This window comes from Crocodylus porosus, unplaced genomic scaffold, assembly GCF_001723895.1.
Source record: "Crocodylus porosus isolate Cpor-Errol unplaced genomic scaffold, CroPor_comp1, whole genome shotgun sequence".
In the NCBI taxonomy this organism is placed as follows: Eukaryota; Metazoa; Chordata; order Crocodylia; family Crocodylidae; genus Crocodylus; species Crocodylus porosus.
Genome location: NW_017728931.1, coordinates 41,335,333 through 41,356,126, shown reverse-complemented (window position 1 = coordinate 41,356,126; position 20,794 = coordinate 41,335,333). Strand labels below are relative to the sequence as shown.

The window sequence follows — 20,794 nt, the reverse complement described above, 5'->3', positions numbered from 1 at the left end:
CTCCAGGCTACTCCTGTTCCTGTCCCACTTACTTAATTCTCTCTTTACCTGTGCTCCCCATTTCTGCTCCATTTCCAAGTATTCTGCCTGCTTCTTCGTTTTTGGGTAAATAGTACAGTACCTATATGTTCCTAGATGCCACAGACACAATCAGAAAGCACTCAATGGACTGCCAATTGTCTTTAGGCCACCTTTGGAGAACCTCTGTGCTAGAATTACCCAACTACTAATGTTGTGCTTAGAATTTAGGGTCTTTGGTGTCCTAACATGTGCCTTAGAAGCTAAGAATAATAACCATAGCTGTACTAATATTGCGATTTGGACCTTGCAATATTGAACAGAAGTCCTCATACCAGAGCTCTTGAACTGGATGCAGCTACTAAGCAATTTAAATGTAGCTCCTGAAGAAAGAGGACTGGTTAAATAAAACCACTCTTTTTCCCCACCTCTTTATCCATTCATTCATTGTTCTCTACGTTTGTGTTTCTTTAGGTCTCAGTTATGATTTATTCTAATAAATCAGTTAACTACAAGTTATAACTTGAGCTGGGGGGGTGTGTGCTGCTAATAATCGACTCTGGAGACCCTGTGGTTCTCAGGTGTGTCAAGATTTTCATTTGCACCTAGAAGAGTTGAGAAGTGTGGTGCTCTACACTTCATGGTAGTAATGTTGGAGGTGGAGTTCTCAACCTTTCACTTCAGCAGCATGCCCACATCACTAGTGAAGGGCCTGATTTTTCTTTGAATTATTTTGGTGTAAATAAAGGCTAAGACTTCTGAAGTTGATGGAAGTATCATGGGATAAGTCAGGGGAGAACGGGACAATTCATATAGCAAGCATGCTACACTTACCTGCAACACTGCAAGAATCCAAACTGTATGGATGCATTTCTAATGCACTCATCAGATTGTCATCACAAATCATGCACACATAGCAACTGATCAACAAATTAGTTCTCTAATACTGGGACTGGATTGTAGACTTGTGCCATACAGTATAGTAGGTTTTCTTTACACCAGTGTTCATGTGAGGAGAGGAACTTAAAATTTTAATGTATGTAGGTTTCTCCATGCACATCTCATTTCCAAGGCGGAAATGCCCAGCCCGTGCAAAAACTGATCTCAGCAAAACATTTCAACAGTAGATTGGAGTAGTCTTCCTTTAGTGCTATGATAAAAAGTACCATCAGCCAAATATCTCAGCTAAGAAGAACTACCAAAGTATTTATAAAAAGAGGTGTTAATTTATTTTTTATTCCTATGTGAGCATCAAAACCAGCAAAATGCAAACTAGTGAATATATTTACTTACATTGAACTGGATTATTAATTTGTGATAGACCATAGATACAGAACTGAGAAACCTAGAGAATTTTGAATGAATTAAACATTGAAGTTTTGAGAGATCCAGAACATGTTGGAGCTTTTCAGTTTTATATGGTTTGGTGTTCAGTTTGTTTTAATAGGACACAGCAGGAGAACTTCAATGAGACTTTTGAGAGCTGTTTCACAGAGTCCCGTCTCAGAAGACCAAAACTGTAAAGATAAAAACAGTTGTTTCTAATGCCCCCACAGAGGGTGATGCCATTATGTTAAACTGCACCAGGCCATTAGAGATGGTGTTTCTTTAATAATGTTTTAGCTGGACCAGTGGCTTAGCAATAGCATTTTGTGCCCCTATGGGAGAAACAGGACTTTGGGAGCAACAACCAAAAGAAATTAACTTTGCCAGCTCATACCCAAGTCAAGAGTGCCACATAAGCTTCTCTCCTACACCCGTAGTCAACCTTGCAGCAGTACTTACATAAATGGTAGCAATTAAAATGGGAAATAGGAAGGCACCAACGGAAAAGGTAGGCACTGCTTTTCAGAGTATCCTTGTCAGTCTCATCAGCCACATAGAAGAGTGATTTATTCACTTCTCTGTCATCATAGCCATCACATCAGCACCAGCCGCAGAATCATCATCTATATTTTCACCAACATTGAGGCCACTATGATCATCACCCATCGCAGTGCCGAATGGCATTCTGCTTCTCTCCCAGTTCTCTCCATGCTCAGTCTGAAGAATAGCAAAGAATGTGCTCCAGGCATTAACCAGAAGATTGCAGGCCCCCACCGTTTCTGGAGCTCTCTGAGCATGTCCAGCACTCTGCTTTAACATTTTAGGAATGCTCTACCCCATTCCAGCCCTTTAGTAGCTAGCATCCTGATAATGAAAAGTTGCTATGAAGTCTCAGTAACTGAATACCTGGAGTCTCCACCTATTTGGGTGGCATAGGGCCATTATATCAGTCTCCTACTGCCTCAGGCATAGAGGAGGTAGCCAGGAGGAACATGGCATTGCCAATATGATACTGTCCTGCTACTGTACTTCTCCCATGTGGCCAGCATTTTGACAGTTCCCCCTGTCAGCTGAATTCAGCTAAAGAGCTGCATTGAGCCCATTGTGGCAGTAAGGTCTGGGTGTCCTTTAACAAAAGTGTCTGCTGTGGAGACATTGGTTTTCTGCTCAGCTTGATAGTCAAAGTCATTGCTATATGGCATCTTTTCAGTGGCCCCTTGTGTGTAAGTAGTTTGTTCATCTCATTTCATTTCCTAATTGTGTTTTAAGTGGTGTGGGTTCCTGTCTGTTAGCATTAGCTGGCACCCTAGCTGGCAGCCAGAGCAAAGATCAAGGATTGACTGGCATAGTGATGGCACTATCTCCTGACCTTTAGTGACTGTCCCTCTGGTTCAGGGTTGAATCACACTTGCAGGGCAGTGTGAGAAAGCTAGTACTGCTAATATCTGTGCTTTATGTAATCCACTGATAGAAGACTTCTGTCTCTTGGGCTGTCAGGGTTGTACTTTTCAGCAGCATTATCTCATTAAAAATGAAATACATGTAAAAAGCAAGATTCTGACCTACAGCATCTGTATGCTGCTGCCGAGGGAGTAAGGGTCATTACTGTTATCTAATGGATATTGGTTTTAACCCAGATAGCATCAGCCCTTCTTTGCGATGCATTTCTCACTACCTTAATCATTGGAATTAGAAACAAATAAGGTCTCCAATGAATAAGCTTCCTGTGCATATTCTTCTTCGCGCCCCCCCTCCCCCTCCCGGGATACAATGATGAATTTGCCATCTGATAACCCAGGCTGGAGTCTGAGAGAGATGAAATGATGTGACAACAAAAGACAAATTTTACTTGCATTAGGGGTAATGGGTTTCTAGCATTTGCTTCTTAAAAAGATGATGAGAGTTCATCATGGGTGACTGTTCAGTTTATAGAACTAGGGTACAGTAACTCTATAAAGGCATAGTCTGTAACCCAGAATAAAACAGGAATGAAGATAATCTTGGCTAACTGAACTGAACTGGATTGTTGACTTTTCTGTCTCTGTCCTTGACAGATGCCTTGCCTTGATTGAAATGAACTATAGAAGCCCTTAGTTAAATTTCTGGCACCTTCTGCAATAGCTGCATTAATGAAGAGAACCCAATGGTTGGGTTTTTTTTCAAAAAGACAAGGGACTTGCTGGAATTTTTCAAAGCACAACCAGTGCTTTGGCTTTCTCTGGGCCAGCCATGCAATAACCATTCGGTGGCATCCTTATTGTCAGATTACCTACAGAAAAGATTGTATATGGAAACATGTGTACAGTTTTGGAAAGACAGAAATGTGTGGAGGTATGAGAGGAAGTGGGGAGATTTATATAGAGTCTTGGCCACATTAGTAAATTATAGCTTGCCATCAGGCAAGAAAGTCTTCAATTCATGTGTATGCATGTGCCAGTGGGCATGCGCACACAGAGATGGACAGCAAGCAGATTAATTTCAGGGAGAGAAAGAGTGTGAGAGAAATAAACTGTGAAACAGATACAGGGCTGATTCACCTCTGATGTGGCACTCATGTTGAAGCCAAGGGATTTTAGAGTAGGGATGACTGGCAGTTCACAGAAAGACAAAATACTATGAGAGAAACACAGAAGTTGGTTGGAAAAAAGGAGAAAAGAACTATTTGTTTCTCATTATGGGGAAAGGGAAGGCAAACTTAAGTTTCAGAAACTGTTGTCTTTGGTGGGATTGCTATGTTACAGCAATCCCACTCATTTACGTGCATGGATGGTTCCTTTTCTGTAAATCTGAGGCGTTTAACCCCTGGCCCGCAGGCCACATCCAGCCCTTAAACCCTGTTACCCTGCCTGTGAGGCTCCCCACTGGCTGGAAACTTGGTGGCAGGGTGGGGAGTGCTGGCAGCATTCATTGCCACTCACTTGCTGCTAAATGTCTGCAGCCTTGGGAAGTCCCACACCCCAAGTAGTATAACTGGGGGCAGGGAGCCATAGGGGCAACTGCCTTGGCACCAACTTGGCAGGGGAGGGCGAGGAGTGGCTGCTGCTGGCAGCTGAGTGTTCACAATTACGGTAACAGCGGCAACCAGAAGTCACCATTTTTGCTTGGCCATGGGTTCCTGGCCATGTAGCTATGCTGCTGGCCCCACAGGCTGGGTGGCATGGCTCTGCATGATAGATCAGGTGTTAGGGCATCTCAGGATCCAATCCTAGCAGGTAGAGGCAACACAGTTCACCAGAGTCTAATCTCATTGCGTGATGCCTGATTCAGCCCATGGACCAGCTCTGTGCTACTCATTTGACTCACATGGCCAAAAGGTTGAGCATCCCAGCTATAAACAGCTCAGTCCATGTGTCCTGTGCTAGAGTAGAACCTAGATCCCTCATTTCCAGGTCTTTTGCATCTTTCTGCAGTCACAGCAAGTTACTGAATTAAGAACTAGTTGCCCACCCATTTTCTGCAGATTTAACTTCAAATGTGTGCAGCTTCTACACTCAGCTGGAGCTCAACAGTAGCCAGCGTGGCACCCTTTGAAATAAAAGCCATAGCAAGCAGCTGGAACACCTCCAGGGCCCCATGTATCTGCTTCCTGCAGTGCTGTGTACTTTCAGATACTTCACAAAACCTCACCTTTGCAGGAGGGGTAAGGATCCTAGCACCGCAAAGTGTCAGGGTTCTACTGTGTCAGATTCTATCTCCCATATTTGTAATTGCTTCCTTGTAAATTATGTTCACATTGGTGCCGGCAAATGGGATTGGCTCTTACTCAGGAAGAAAATGACCTTCCCCATGTCTACCCCTCATCTCTCTTAAGATGTTTGCTGCCATAAGGAATATACAGGTCCCGCACAGTTATAAAAAAAGAAAACTCGGTGGAGTACAGTGATGGCTGTGTTCTTTCCCCAACCATTTGCCATCACAGACATTATTGTTGTTCTTGTTAATATTGCACCAAAGATGTGCTTGGCTGTTACAAACATATAAGAAAAGGTCCCTGCCCGGAGGACATTACAATCTAAGTGAGTTTTCCAGTCATTTGTCCAGCTGCAACTTAGGTGTAAATGGAGTAATTGTCTGAGGTTATTCAGGGTTCCCATGTTCTGTAGAAAATGGGTCTTTCTTACTGACACCAGGACTTGTTCCAGTGTCCTTTGCAGCATTGGTCATTTGTTTAAAGGGAGAGAGACAAAGCAAAGATCTCCCTTGTTGATTCAGTAGCAGTTAGGACTCCCATCACAATTGTGTAAAATGCTTCTAGAAGGCAGGCCAGTTATACACCCACAGGAATAGAACTGGTAAGTTTATCTCAGTCTCCTACCTTTTTACAGTCTGTACAGCATTGTAATAAAGTTCCAGTAGGTGTAACTAATTACTGAATACAATCAGAACTGGTTATTTGCATCTCAAAAGTCTTGTACAGCTAGAACTCCTTTGGATAGGGCCTGTGCTTTTTGCAGTCAAAAGGATCTAATTCTATTCTCAGTGGCTTTCTGTAGTTTTGTGTGACCAATGTGTAGCACAAATGGTGAGTGTCGCATTCCAGGTGGCTGCCTTTTTCCACCCCTGCTGATCTATAACAGTGTTTCTCTGGAGCAAGCTTGGGGTCGTTCCTACTGGCTCAGCCTTAGAGAGCAGGCTGTGCCTTTGGCTCTCTTAAGCTAGGGATAGAAGTTACACATAAACTAGTTTAAGTGGTCAGAAACTGGTTTAAACCTGTATCAGAATGGAAGTTCAATGAACAGAAGTTCAATGAAACTGGTTTAAGGTAAACCTGGTTGAATGTAATATCATACTTAACTGATTTAAGGCAAACCAGTTCATGAAACTTCTGTCCCAGACCCTTTCCTGGTTCAAGTTAAACCAGAGTCCCCCAGTATCCCAGCATTTTGCAGCCCTGAGCTGGGCTGGGCTGTCTGCTCCAGAGAGTAGGGCTAGTTCACTGCTCCCCCCTCAGCAAACCCCTGTTGGAGTCTGGGGCCAGGGAGGGGAGGTTAAACTTCCCTTCCCCTGAGTACAGAGCTACCCTGCCTTGCCCTGCTTACTTAGTGCTGGCTGTGACTGTGGACTACAAATCACAGAGGCGCTTGGAAGCAGGAAAGGAAATGATGAGCAACCCTGAAGAATCCTGCTGCTGTGAGTCTGGACAGCAAATCCCAGAGATTTCAGGGGCAGCAGGAAGAGGACGTGAACACACAGCCCATGCTGGCTACATGCCGGAGAGCCATGCTGTAGCACCTCCTGGCTTCTGGTTTGAGCCACTGCAGGTGTGTGGCTGCATTTTCTAAATCAATAGCGAATGTCTGTTCATTTGCTTATTGGTTCAATCTTTGCAGCAGACTAACCTGCAAAGACTGAATGAATTCAGCCTCGGGCTTTTTGACTCTCTGTACTTAGCCCTAGTGGTAAAATAGCTATGTACAACTGCCAAGGCTCCCCAGTCGACAGCATACAGCTTCAACAAATGGATATTATATGTACAGCAAATCTTGTCATGGCTACTAAATAAGGCTATGGTTTCTAGTATTGCCAATGTGCTCACCTTTTTGAACACATGGAAACAAATGGGAAAGGAAGGGAAGCAGAAACTCAGACACAACTTAGTTAACTTCAATCTACTTCTCATACATGTTGGAAAACTAAGAAGACACAGTCATTTGGGGCAAGCTGGTCTGTCCCAGGGTGTCCTGAAATCCTTTGTGTTCCTTGGCACCCTCCTTGGTTCCCTGTGTCCCTGTCTTCTCTGTGGGCCCCCCTTACACTTAGAGAAACTTATTATTTCAGCCTGACAGTTGCGAGGGAGGAAAGCCATTTTAGACTTTGATTTGTTTCTGTTTTGCTTTTTTTTTGTCTCTCTCTTCCTTCTCAAGGTAAAAAGAAAAAAAAACAAACCAACACTCCCCCCCACAATGCTAATTTGTGTCAGAGTATTTTGCTTTTAAAATTCTCACCTATTTCCTATCTTGATTACATATTACCCAAGGGTCTATTTTCTTGTCTTTAACAGCTGTTCATTCAAGAGGGCATCAAGAAGACCCACTCATCTGTTCAAACTGGGAAAAAATTTGAAATAAATCCCAAATTATTTTTAAAAGGAATAAAATATATATTTTTAAATGTTTCCTTAACTCTTTCTTTCTTACTTCCCTGCTTTTCTGTTTCCTCTCCCCTGAATTCCTTGTATTACTGATCCATCTCTGCATCACATTTCACAGGCATTGCCAACTGCCTAGTATCTTATTTTCATTTTGAAGATCTCTATAAAACTGCATCTCACAATAGCTAGTGTTTTTCTTGTGTGACTGTTTATAATCTGTTTTATGGACCTTCCAATATTCAGTCCCCTTACTCCACAACGACGGGCAGTGAAATTAAATAGTGTTCAAAAACTTTTTTTTTCTTTTCACTGCTTCTTCCTTTTTTAAGTTTTGTTTGTGTTCTTTTTGCCAGAATGGTCATAAACTGGCCATCCTACCCTCTACCAAAGTTTCAAGTTTCAGAGCCACGCATGAGGCCGCTGGACTGAGGCACATGGCAGGACAGGGGTGGGGAAGTGCAGCCAAGGCCATCACTCTTGCTTGCTGTGCAGTGCAAGACACCCTCCATAACGAAAAAAAAAGAAAAAACCTGTGCAGCCTTCTCAGTGCAAGAAACAGCTTATATCATCCAGGTCACTGGGCTTTAAACAACATGGCTTTAAACAGCATGGCTCCACCCCTTGTCATATGCTGCAGGCTAAACAAGAGGCCTCAGGGTCCTAGCTATGCTAGACTTGTATCCATAATGAGTTTTTAAGGAAATGAAATGAATGGAAATACAACTCATTTAACTCCTTAGTATCAGCACAGCACTCATTCTGTTGTCTGCTACTGTCCTTTGAAGTGGCTCGAAACACAGATGTTGTTAGTAAGAATTAACATAGTACTAGTGGACAAGGTTCTTTGGGTAGGTGCGCTATCTTTTATTAGACCAACTGAAGAGTTGGAACAAAGTTCTTTGTAAACTTTGGGGCACAAGTACCCTTTTTTGGGCATGAAGAAGGGCACTTGTTCCCCAAAGCTTGCAAAGAACTTTGTTCCAGCTCCTCAGTTGGTCTAATAAAAGCTAGCACCTCTACCCAAAGAACCTTGCCTGTCTATATCCTTAGACTGACATGGCTACAACCAACAACCCTACTAATGGACAAGATACTTTCTGGGCCAGTAGGAATAATGGGAAACTGTCATGAATTACAGTCTAAGCAAGAGGCAAGGATTTTGTTGTTGATGATTTTATTAGACCACCTGCATGGTTGGGATAAAGTTAGAGAAGTTTTTGAATGCAAGGCATTCTTCAGCAGGTCTGAAGGAAGCATACACAGCAGAGATTTAGAATAGTGGTTAGAACTGTGAAACTGGAGAGTGGAGAAATTCCCTGGGGTAGCAAACAGCAGAAAAAAGAAGCTTACTGGGAGATCAAGACCTATCAAAATGAGGAAAGTTTGATCCAATGCACCAAGTGCTCTCATGGTAATTTTTTTGCGTGAAACATTTTGTAGTATGAAGGAAGAATTTAAAAAATTGATGGATTATAGTGTGTTCAGAGTTGGTCCCAGGGAGGTGCACTAGTGAACCCCTCGTTTGATTCCTGGTCCACCCAAAGTTTAAAACCACCTGCCTGGAAGTGAGAAGAACGGGCATTTGTAGACAACACGAGGGTTTAAATTGAAGCCATGTTTTTTTAAAAACACGGCTTCAATTTAGGGTGAAGTAAACCCCTGTGTCATGTACACCTGGGTCCTTACCTGCCTCTCCGGCGGCAGGGAGGGGAGAGCAAGCTCCCAGCGGGCCAAGCAGTCCCTGGGCTGGGGGGGGAGGGACAGGGGACTGGTGCTTCCCTCGGTGGGCCCCCCCCAGGCAGTGCCTGCCTGCTGGCACCTGTCTCAGGTAGTCCTGGGGGGCACCACAGCTGCAGAGGGAAGCACCGACCCCCCCTTGCAGTTCAGGTAGGCAGGCAGAGTCTAGGGAAGAAAAAAAAAAAATCAGGCACGCGGCTTTTTTTTTTCCTTTAGTACAACCTTCCTGGGCTGCTGCTGGGCTGCCTGTTGGGGCTGTCTGCAAAGTTCCTGAGCCACACGGAGCCTGGTGATTTCCTCTGTGGCTGTAAGGTAGCAACCTAAAACTCTGCAGAGGTGTTTTAGTTTGCTGCACTCCAAAGTCATTTGCTGTGCCCCAAAGTCATTTAAGGTGCATCACGCTTCTGAATTTGCTACAGTGGTATAAAAGGGCATTTAATCAGCTTTAATGTGTCATCTACAAATGCCCAGCATTTCTAGTCAGGCAGCAGTGATGGAGTCAATTGACTACATGAATCATAATCTACCTGATCCCATCTAAATTCTTCATTCCACAGGTGTTAATGACCCTCTCTTCTTTTTAATGGTCTTGATATTCCACCAGTCAAGCTATCTTTTGTTCTGCAATTCTTCTGTCTGTTAAAGGCTCCTGGTAACGAAGCTCCTATTTCACAGCCCTGCAGATTGTTTTTAACTCATTGCAATTAATTTATATTTGTTTTTGCTTCCATCTTAAACTAAATAGTACAGCCCTAGGCCCCTACCTCATTAGTAAAGCTTCTAATTTGTTTTTAACTGGATAAAAATTTGTTGTTTTATATGTGGTGATGCACCTCGCTATCTGCAGCCCCCTTTTCGAATTTCCCATGAGTGTACTACAAAATCAATATCAGTGTTCAGTCTTTGGCTCCTAGCGTCCTCCACCTTATGAATTTAGTTCCCAAATTCACATTGTAAAGGTGTTTAATAGATTTCCTTTGAGTGCAAGGACTGTAAGATCAGAAAGGGAGTGGTGGTTGTTGGAAATGTGCTCTAACTAAGCTTTGTGTGTTTCTGTCCTTTTTTTTCTATGAGAGTTTATTCTGGTGCATAGTTGATGTTTAGTTTCACCTCTGTGTTACCATGAGAGCACTTGGCGCATTGGATCAGATATATCATGTTTTGGGGAAGGCATTTGTAGGATCTATACATTCTATCTAAGCAAAGTTTAAAATCCCAAAGGGACTCTTTCTTTCCCCCTATGCTGCTCTGTTGTTTCCAAGTGTTTATGGGAAATGCCAACCATTCTTACTGTTTCTTTTTGCCTTTTGCAGCTCCCATGTGGTTTCAGTTCTGCTGTTTAAGAGGGGCTGACATTTTTACTGACTCCTTTATTATGGAAGGGAGCATGGTCTTAGGTTTAAAGAACAGGGCTGGGAATCAAGGAAAGTTAGTTTGTATTCCAGACTTTATCACATGCTCTCTACAATTACAAGGAAGTCACTTCCCATTTTTATGGACCAAATTCAACCCTGTAGGAGAACCAGTCCCCTGACCTCAAAGCTCGCTGACAGTGGGACTGACTTATGTGTCATCCTTTAATTTCCTCATTTGCTAATTGCAGGTAATAATACTTCTTTTTCTCAGACAGCTATTACAAGATTGCTAGTCCCAAACTTTCCAAAACAATGAATCAGGCCCCACATTACTGAGATTGATGATATCCTGTAGTTCATGGTAAATGCAAAAGCTGTGCCCAGATACATATTGGAAAAGCTGTGCAAACTTCTCAGTATGTGAAATGGCTCATAACACCCTGACAATTATTAAAATGAAGATTCCTTTAGAATTTACCTTCTGTTGTTTTTTTCACCCTAATCATTAGGGTTCACTTGTAAAAAAAAACCCAACCAAACAGACAAACAAAAAACCCCCCGAGAGTCTAATATATTGGGCAAACTCCATGAACCAGGGCTTGCAGAAAAACACCAAACAGTGACAACGTGATAGAACTGCAGGAGTTGGTAACACAAATGTTATGGATGATGCGGCTTCAGTGTTTTGAGAGCCTTGTGTGTCAAAAGCTATAGATAGTCAGAGTATTATTGCATCATGGGCATCACCAAGTGATGAGCCTCTGTCTTTTAAAGACTTATCTGAAGTCAGGACAAGGGGCAGCAAAGTACTTCCATCCATAGCCGCTAATGATCCCTGAGCAGGTGCTTGCATTGTAAGCTCTGTGCACACTGCTTTATTTATTGTTAGACTAACATTCTGCCATTGTGTTTTTAATTAAATAGCTCTGTGATGGGATGAAAGTGTTTTTTGAAAAAGGGAAGAGAAGTTTAGCTGAAGAAAACAAACAAGCAGTCTCCAATGGGATGTCACACATGCTTGCATTTGAACCACAATAGTGTAACCATGCTCCTTAGGCTTTTTAAGAGCCTTCTACTAACAGGATAGCTGTTCTGGGCTTGGATGCAGCCACCCAGCCTCACTGGGATTTACATGGTTAAAACTTGTCACACTGGACATTTACCGTTAAGACTCCCATCTTTTTTCAACATGTGTTAAAAAAATGATTCAGAGATTTCACTGCCCACCATTGCTCTTTGTCAAGTTATAACCACAATGAGTGACCCAGTGGAGAGATTTCTTCCATTGCCAAGGCTGAATTAACTCTAAGGGTTTTGAACCACTTCATTAAGCACAAATTCTGCTGAGACATATCTGTTTTCTTATCTGAGGAGGGTAGGTGGAAGCATGCCCATTATGGTTTTTGCTCTAGTTAGGGTTTTGGATTAGGCCCTTAAAGCATACCTACATGGCAGTCACTGCAGCTCACATAGACATATCTGGGTTAGCTTTAACCTAGCAGTATAACTGTGGCATTATGGCTTGGTGTGGGCTGAGACACCTGCTCAGGAAGAGATTACGTGTTCAGGTGCTTAGCCCACACTATGCTGCTGGCAGCACAGAGCTAGCTAGTGTAAAGTTAGCTGAGAAATGTCAATACACATGTAGACACATCCTTAGATTCTGTAGAAAAGAAGTTGTCATGGCTGCTATGGACAAGAATTGTAGCAGTATTCTTTGAGTAAACTGACAGTCAAAGCCATACTGGAATCAGGAGAGAAGGAATGTCCTTTTTCCTCCGTCCTTTCAAATGCAGACCTTGAGGCAGTTTCCTTTTCCTTACCCTCCAGCCCTCTCCTCCTCTTTGCTTTTCTCTAGGCCACGTCACATCTTACCAAACATCCCATCTATTCATCAGTGGCATTCCAGTACAACAGCACTCCAAGGATCCAGGGCTAATTAATACACCCAACATCAGTATCCCTGGGCTGTGTAACAAATAATATGAAGACAAAGAAGCCTGTGCCAATCAGAGGTTAACAAATGAGGTGTAAGGGGTACTTCTCAAGAGGTGTGTATTGTTTCCAAATGATCAGAGCAAAAGTGGCATTCGCCTAATGTGAATTTTCCCCCCGGAGATTAGTCACATGGGGTGCATCTACATGTGCATTAACATGCTTTATTTAATGCACATTAAATCTAGTACCTCCATTGTCAGGTACTAGGAAAGTGTGCATTAGCTTACCTTAATGCGCATTAACCAAAAATGGGTTTTAAGTGATGCTTAATGTGCTTTAGCCTATTTTAATGTGCATTAGCAAAAGTGAACAGTCTTTAAGTAATGCTTTAATGCACATTAAAATAGGTTAATGCACATTATAGCACATGTGTACACATGCCCTGGAGCTTTCATGTGTTTTTTAAGGAACAAACAATTGAATTGTTCTTTCCTGATATCTCAGGCTTCTTAACTGCAGTTTGAGTGCTGCAGGAGTTAGGATTGGAGGTGAGTTTGGTACATTAATAGAACAAATGCAATCAAGACTTGCCAAATAGTGAGGAAAGGGCATCAAGGAAAGCTAATCTTTCACCATTAGAAACAAAGTTAGAGACCATGATAAGTGCAGACAGGGGGCTAGAAGTTCAGAAAAGGTTTTTATGATAGATATCATTAGGCAAACCAACGAAGATTCACAGTCCCTTTCCCCTGTGGTATTCTGCCTGAGGAAAAAGGAATCATGACTTTCATATGTCAGAGAACCATACAGATATTCAGCACCTAATTATTAGCACCTAGCTTTTCTCTTGTCCCTGATATTCACTGATAAATCCTGGATTTGGGATTGGTACCTGCCTCAGATGGATTATCAGTGGATTCATCACACCATTTAATCTATACCAGTCTTGAATCCGGTGATATGTGGTCCTGGTTAGTGATGGTGCTGAAGGCTGAGCACATTTATCATTAAATGTTTGGGAATTTTCTTAGTTAAAAACATGAAATATTCCAATGTCTGTCACATTTGATCCTGCTCCGTCTCTGAATGTTCTCCTTGCTCCTGATCCATTTCCCTATGTCCCACTCACTTCTGGCCTATCTCCTTGGGTTCTGCCAGCATCTGTTATATTCCCTTGTGTCCTAAACACCCACAACTTTTCTGCCTCCCCATGTCAGACAGAGAACAGGAACAGCCTGTTTGGTGATTTGTTCCATCCTTTAGATGTGGTGCAACACAAGATTGCTTCCTACAGTAGATTGTCTTTGCTTATTCTAATTTAAATGTCCAAAGCTATGAAGCTTCCATTTGTATCATGGGGAGTCTTCAGTGCTCCTGACAATCAGCCTACACTTTATTTTGCTGAGTTGTATCCCACCATTACTACTTATTCCTCTACCATGCATATGCACCACCAATGGCAGTCTAACAAATTTATTTCCCTCTTTGGTGCTTGCATACCTCATTGGTTTGTACTCCTTGAGTGGTTATCCTGTGTAGGAGCCAACCTTTGATTCTGTGTTTGTGCAGTGTCAAGCACAGTGGGGTCCTTGCCTTTGACTGGGGAACGTAACTGCTACTACAATACTAATAATAAACAAATAAGGACAAATGCTTATTTATTCTCATCTAGCCAACCTATTCATCTTTTTGAGCTTTCCCTAGTAAGTACATTGAGCCAAGCAGGTAGCTGTCTTTCTCCCTTTATCCTTCTGCTGAGTTTCTTTATGCTTCTCCCAGATTTGATATTGGGGATGGGGGAAAGGGGCATAAGTGCCAAAATCTGTCCATGATATCCTGGTTGTAGGCTCACCAGTGTTTTATAATCCCTCCTTTTTCTGTCCTTTTTCTTTCCCACCTCTGTACCCACTTGTTCTGTTTCTGTGTGTCCCTTCTACTCCTTCTTCTTCCCTGAATCCCAATGGCTAATGTTGTACTTTTACATGTTATACCCACTGCCACTCCACTGCCCATCTGTTTCTTATTCAGGACCACTAGTTTTGCCCCCCCTCCTTCCTTTTATCCCGTTCCTATTCCTGTTGTTCTTCTGCCTGCTGCCCCATTCAGCTTGTCTGTCCTAGCAATCCCTACATTGTTTCATCTTTTTTACTTTCCTTGAAGCTTAAACATGCACTGGAGCTTCTGGGGTCTTTGTTGTTCAGCAACTTCATTTTCTATTAACACAAATAAAATATAACAAGAGATGATATGCAGGGGGAGTCCACAACACAGAACAAAAATTGTTTATTTGGCTGCAGAGTTTGTTCACTCTTTTCCTTTAAAACATGGCAGGTGGTGACAATATTGACCACCTTTTACATTACTGCCTATGGTAAGAACAGTTGTCCAGAAAGTAGTAACCCAGGGCTCAAACTCAGGAGATTGCCTAAGCACCAAGTGAGAGCTTGGCTGGTCTGGAGCATTCACATATCCTGTGCCTGTGTGCAAGACTTCACCAGAGCAAGACTCAAAATTCTCAGGCAGAGAGTAAACCTGGCTCAGTTACCTAGAAGGTCAGGGAAAGCCTGGGTTCTGATCCATGGGACTGCATATGCTTTTTTGTATTAAAAAATCGTGGAATAAAATGCATAAATAGTTTGGGGAGCAGGGGCCAGAACCTAGCCCAGAGTGAGGTTGCCTTTTGCTCTCTCTCGCTTCCTGTCTCTGTCTCTCTGACACTATGAATCAGGAATTCTTAGCTGGATGGGGGCAAAGCTTTAGCAAGCGGAGGGGAGTGTCCCATCCCTTCCCTACATCATAGTTAAGACACAGAATTCCACCTGTGCTGCATGTTAGGCACCTGAAGATTCATTTGGATCCAGCCCTTATATATATATATATATATATATATATGCCAGGGGTGTCAAACTCATATGGGCCCTCAGACTGGATGCCTGGCTCAGGGTTAGTCCACAGGCTGGATCGGGCCCATGAACCTCTCCTTCTCCTGCCACAAGCAGCGTGCATTCCAGATCCTGCATGTGGGGCCAGTCCAATGAACACTGTGTGTGGTGTGTGGGTCCACTCAGACCCCAGGGCAACACTGAGGGCCAGATGATGGGCTTCCACAGGCTGGATCCAGCCCATGAGTCATATGTTTGACACCCCTGATACATATTGTATTTAAAGTTGGGCTGTACATACCTATAAATAGCATATTTAAGAAAGGAGAATAAGATCATCTGTTTAAATCCTTCTCTTGTCACTGAAACCCAGCTCTGAAACCATGTATGTGACAAAAGTCCCATTACTAGGAGTGATATATCAGTATTTCCCTTATGTAGGAGAGTGACTGAAATAGCTGGAGGACAAGATTTGGCAAGGTCTTTTGTACTGAATCATACTGCCATATACGTTGAGAAGTAGCTTTTTAATTAACAGATCAGTACAAATTCACATTGCTGTTTAATTGCTCTAATATGACTCGATGTAGTAGAGGTAAGTTTGCTAGCAAAGGACATGGTGATGGTGAAGGCACTGAGGCTTTAGCTGGTTGAGTAGGTGCTTTCATCTCTCTGGCTGCAGACATCCATTGTTGCTGTCACCATGGCTACTAGAAGAGTGTTCATTACCCCTCTCTTGAGCTAGAGAGAGAATTCAGAGCAGGGAGGAATTTGCCATGTGAATGGGGGGAGTGAATGGAATGAAAGGATGTGGATTGTTCAAACACATGCAGCAGTTTGGCTGTTTTTGCTTAACAGAACTCTTAGCAAATTCTCTGGCTTGCCCCCATCTTTCTTTTTGATGCTTTGCCAAATTTCCCAGGAAGAAGCATCTATAGAGAAATCACAGATTTTGTTTGTATGCATTATTTCCTCTGGAATAAAAGTGTGTGTGTGCGCATGTGTCTGTGTGTGGTAATGAAAGCAAATATTTATACTTCCCCTTTATTCTGAACCCTCAAGGTATCTTCCAGGCACTGCATTTCACTCCCATCTCAGTTTTTCTTATCTGGGACATGAACATTTCCTGTACAAAAGTCAGTAACACATTAAAGGAAAAGACATATCATGTTAATGTTCTAATGAATTGCATGGTAACTTAATAGTAAGAGTACTTGTGACTGAAAAGTATTTACAGGCACATACATTTCACCAAAATTGCATTTACTATGTCAGTTCTTCAGATGGCTCTAATGTAATCTGGATTGTTTATTAGAAGGCAGAAAAGCATGACAGGGTTGGAGAGTAATTAATATGTACTTATGCTTTATAGAGGGATCATTGCTTTTTAATAAATGTGCCTGCAGTATATACAATCACTTACTACCATCCCAGTGTCCATTGAAATAACACAACAGTACATAATCATCAACTAGTGTCAGCAGACAGAAAAAATGCCCCTTGCCTTGCTAAAACCACCTCCACCAGAATCCTTACCGCAGTCTGCACAGAAACAGACTTAGCAAGTGCCTAACAAACTCAGGCTCTGCAGAAATCTGAGTGGCGAATTCTAGGGCCAAGAGACCTCTCCTGCACATGCCTTTCTCTCACCATCCAACTATGAAATTCTGTAGATGGCCAGCTCAAGAGTTTGAAGGCTTTCAGGTGTCAGGGGTATAGGTTGTAGCTGTGTTGGTCTAAGGACATAGGCAGACAAGGTTCTTTGGGTAAATCTGATCTCTTTTATTAGACCAACTCAAATGCTTCTTAGCAAGCTTTTGGGTAAGCTGGTAGAGTGGCTGCCTCCCACTCCTCTGAGCAAGTTAGGAACTTGAGACTGGAAGGGGCCTCCTGGGCCATTGTGTCCAGTCTTCTGCTCCTGCAGTCACTGTTTTTTTGGTGCTTTTATCTAATAGCTTGAATAGATAGATTCCATAGATTGAAGCTGCTTATAGACTTGAAAATAACAAAACAAAATAGTGCTTTGCTTTAAGCTCAGTGTGCCCCTACACCAAGTGCAGCAGTTTTATGACTTAGGCTTCTGACAGATGTGAACCCCACCATTTGCTTTACCAGAAGAGTCATCGTGTTAGTTTGACCCGGCTCGCCCACCGTCTATATAGCAGCTTGCGTACTTCAGCAGGGTTTTTTGGTGCTTTTATCTAATAGCTTGAATAGATAGATTCAATAGATTGAAGCAACTATTAGATACAAGCGCCAAAAAACCCTGCTAAAGCGCACAATCTATACAGATGCTGGAGGGCTGGGTCGAACTAACACTCTTCCTCTTCTGGTAAAGCACGGGCGGGTCACATCTGTCAGCAGCCTAAGTCCTATAACCTGACATATAACTTGACTGAGCTCAATTTTAGAAGTTACTTGGTTTCTTTGCTCCAGCTACTGTGATGGGAAGGCTGGGCTGTTACAGAATCTCACTGCTCGAATGGTTAGGAAGATTCTTCTAATTTCCATCCTAAATTTATTCATGGCCAGTTTTATACTCTTTTGTTCTTGTGCCAACATTGTCCTACTAGCTTAAAAAGCTCTTCTCCCTCTGTGGTGCTTTCCCCTTGATGTATTTATAGACAGTAGTCATATCTTTTCTCAGCCTTTGTTCTGCCAGACTAAACAAGTTAAGTTCTTCTAGTTTTCTGTTGTATCATAAACTGTCCATTCCCCTGATCGCCCCATTTGCCTTTCTGGAAATGCGTTCCAGTTTGAATTCATCTTTCTTGAACATGAGTGACTGGAACTGCATACACAGAAGTCCAGATGAAATCTCACTAGTGCTGTGTATAATGATGTTAATACTTCCCTACCTCTGCTGAAAATACCTCTTCTACTTGATTCTATGATTACCTTTGTCTTCCACACAGCTGTACCACATTGGTAGATCATAGTTATCCTATGATCAACCAGTATACCAAAATCCTTTTCTTTCTCAGTCATTTCTAATGGACAAACTCCTGGATTGTAGCAGAAGTTTTTTATTATTTGTCCCTACGTAAATGACCTTGCAGTTTGTATTTTTGCATTTCGCCCCATTTTTGGTACTCCAGTCCTCAAGCCATTCAGTTCTTTCTGTGCACTATTCTGATCCTCCTCTGTATTGATGATGCTTCTCAATTGTGTGTCTTGATCAGATTTCATCAATCCTGCCTCTCTTTTTTTGTTAAGGTTTTAAACAAAATGTTAAGTTCTGCCCTAAAACTGAAGAACTCCACTAATAAGCTCCCTCCAATATGATGCTTTCAACATTGCCTTCTTGTCTTCTCCCCTTGAGTCAGTTCCTTACCTACCTGATGAGTTCTGCTGTTACTCTCTGTCTTCTCCAGGTTCACCAATAATTTTTCATGTATAAAATGCTTTACTGAAGTCCAGAGAGATGAGCTGTACTGCGTGTCCTTTGTTTACAGTGTTGCTTATCTTATCAAAGATAGACATTGGGTTAGTTTGGCATGATCTATCTTTGGTAAACCCACATTGCATTTCATCCCATTTTCCATTTACCTCCATATGTTTAATTATTATTTCCTGCAGAATTTTTCCAAAGATGTGCACATTAAGGAGTCCAGACAAACTGGCCTGCACTTGCCTGGATCATTTTTGGCCCCTTTTAAAATACAGATACTGCTTGACATCCTTTAAAAATATGGTACTATGCTCATAGTATAAACATAGGTACCTTCTTAATAGCTGTGGGTGAGGGAGGGGGTTAAAACCTGCATTCAGAGAACCTTGCTTATTCTTGGGCTTCCGGTACCATTTTTAGAGACGTGTTATTCCCTCTACCATTCTTCCTTGATTTGGTTAACAGACTTCCATTTTCTGCTATTTGTCCTTTTTCCTACTTGCTTGTCTTGTACCCTGCATACATGTTCAGGAAACCCTGAACGTGAACCTGAAAAAGTTATATCCCTAGACTTAGCAGCCCTGTTCCATGTTTGACAGTTTAAATCCCAGAACTTCATATGCTGCAACTATACATATGGACAGGCTAAACCCAGCCAGCTGCAGATGCCAGACTGATCCCTCTGGAAGACAGTACCAGCCTTCCAGTTTCTGTGACATAAAAATTGCTGTGTACATCTATATACAGCTAAATTGCTGTCACCTAAAGAGACATACATGCAAGCACGTGTGAGTGCGCATGCATACCCTTCCAGGTTTTGACAGTCCATGCTGTCAGGAGATTAATTTATACTAGTGAAGAATGGTGTGAGGGAAATAGCCTGAGACAGATTTCTCAGATATTGACTGGTTTCCTGGGAGAGATGTTTGTGTTAATTCTCTGCTCTCTCACTCCATTTTTTTCCCCAGTAGCAGTTAGGTGCAAAATGCAATGAAGTCAGCATTTTGGGAGTGAAATGCCCAGAGCATTAGCAGTGGAAAGTAAACCACTTGGATTAGCCTTCAATTCAGAAGTGTCTCTATAGGCCCAATTTTCAAGAGTGTTGAGCACTCATAACTCCAGTCACCATTAATGAAAACCCATAACTCATCAGCTTTGAAAAATCAGGCCCTGAATTTGACATTGCTGAGTTAGGGTATGTTTTTGTTCCATCCTCTGTTAAACAGAGGTTTTCTACCTTTCCCTCTCTTCCTCCCCTCTCCCCTTTTGGATTCTCTTCTGTAAGTCTCTCTATCTATCTCTTTCCCCTCCTTTCTCTGTCACATTGTATTCCCCTTACTTTATCTACCCCAAAATATGGAGAATCATAAGATGTTAGTTTTTCATTTCTGGGAGCTAAGAGTATGGCCCCTGGTCCAACCCCTTAATGACTCCTGACCCTGGACCTGCTGTACTGCAGACTGGTGTACTCGGGGGTGGCTGGCTGTGCTTGCCTGACTGATGAGGTTTCCAAACACCGCTGGGTTGGCCCTTGTGCATCTACTCAGACTATAGTATAAACGTACATATGTATAACATAGGCAGAATACACACTAAAGGTCTAGTACACACTGAGAATTGTGAGGGTGGACAAGAGTGAACAGAAGTGACAAAAGGGAGTAATACAGCAGAAAAAATCGGAAGTGAAAAGAAAGCTAAGAAAGAGGGAAAGAGGAAAGAAAGGGAAAAGAAAACAAGGTATTAGAGATAGGAAGGGTGCAGGGAAAAGTGGACAGACATTAGGAAGGGAATTAGAAGGGAGAGGATGAGGAGGGGGGACAGGAACCTGAGAGAAGGAAGAAGAGAGGAGAAATGCTTATTAAGAGTTAATTTTCTTCCCAGTGGAATAACCCTGTTAGGAAAAATCAGTCATTTAATAGACAGCGTGTCAGCTTGAAATAACACATACAAATTAATATTACACTGCGTATGATTTGTTAAATTCCATCCCCTAGGGGACATCTTCTGGTGGAAACAAACTTTGGCTTTGTCAGAATAAGGCTTTCTCTTTGAAGGT

The 20,794-nt window shown here is 42.4% G+C and overlaps 1 protein-coding gene across 1 annotated transcript in view; it reads left to right on the top strand.

Moving 5' to 3' along the window:
* The window catches only part of TMEM178B (transmembrane protein 178B), a 339,581-nt gene that overhangs the window by 240,777 nt on the left and 78,010 nt on the right, over positions 1-20,794 (top strand). The window lies entirely within an intron of this gene.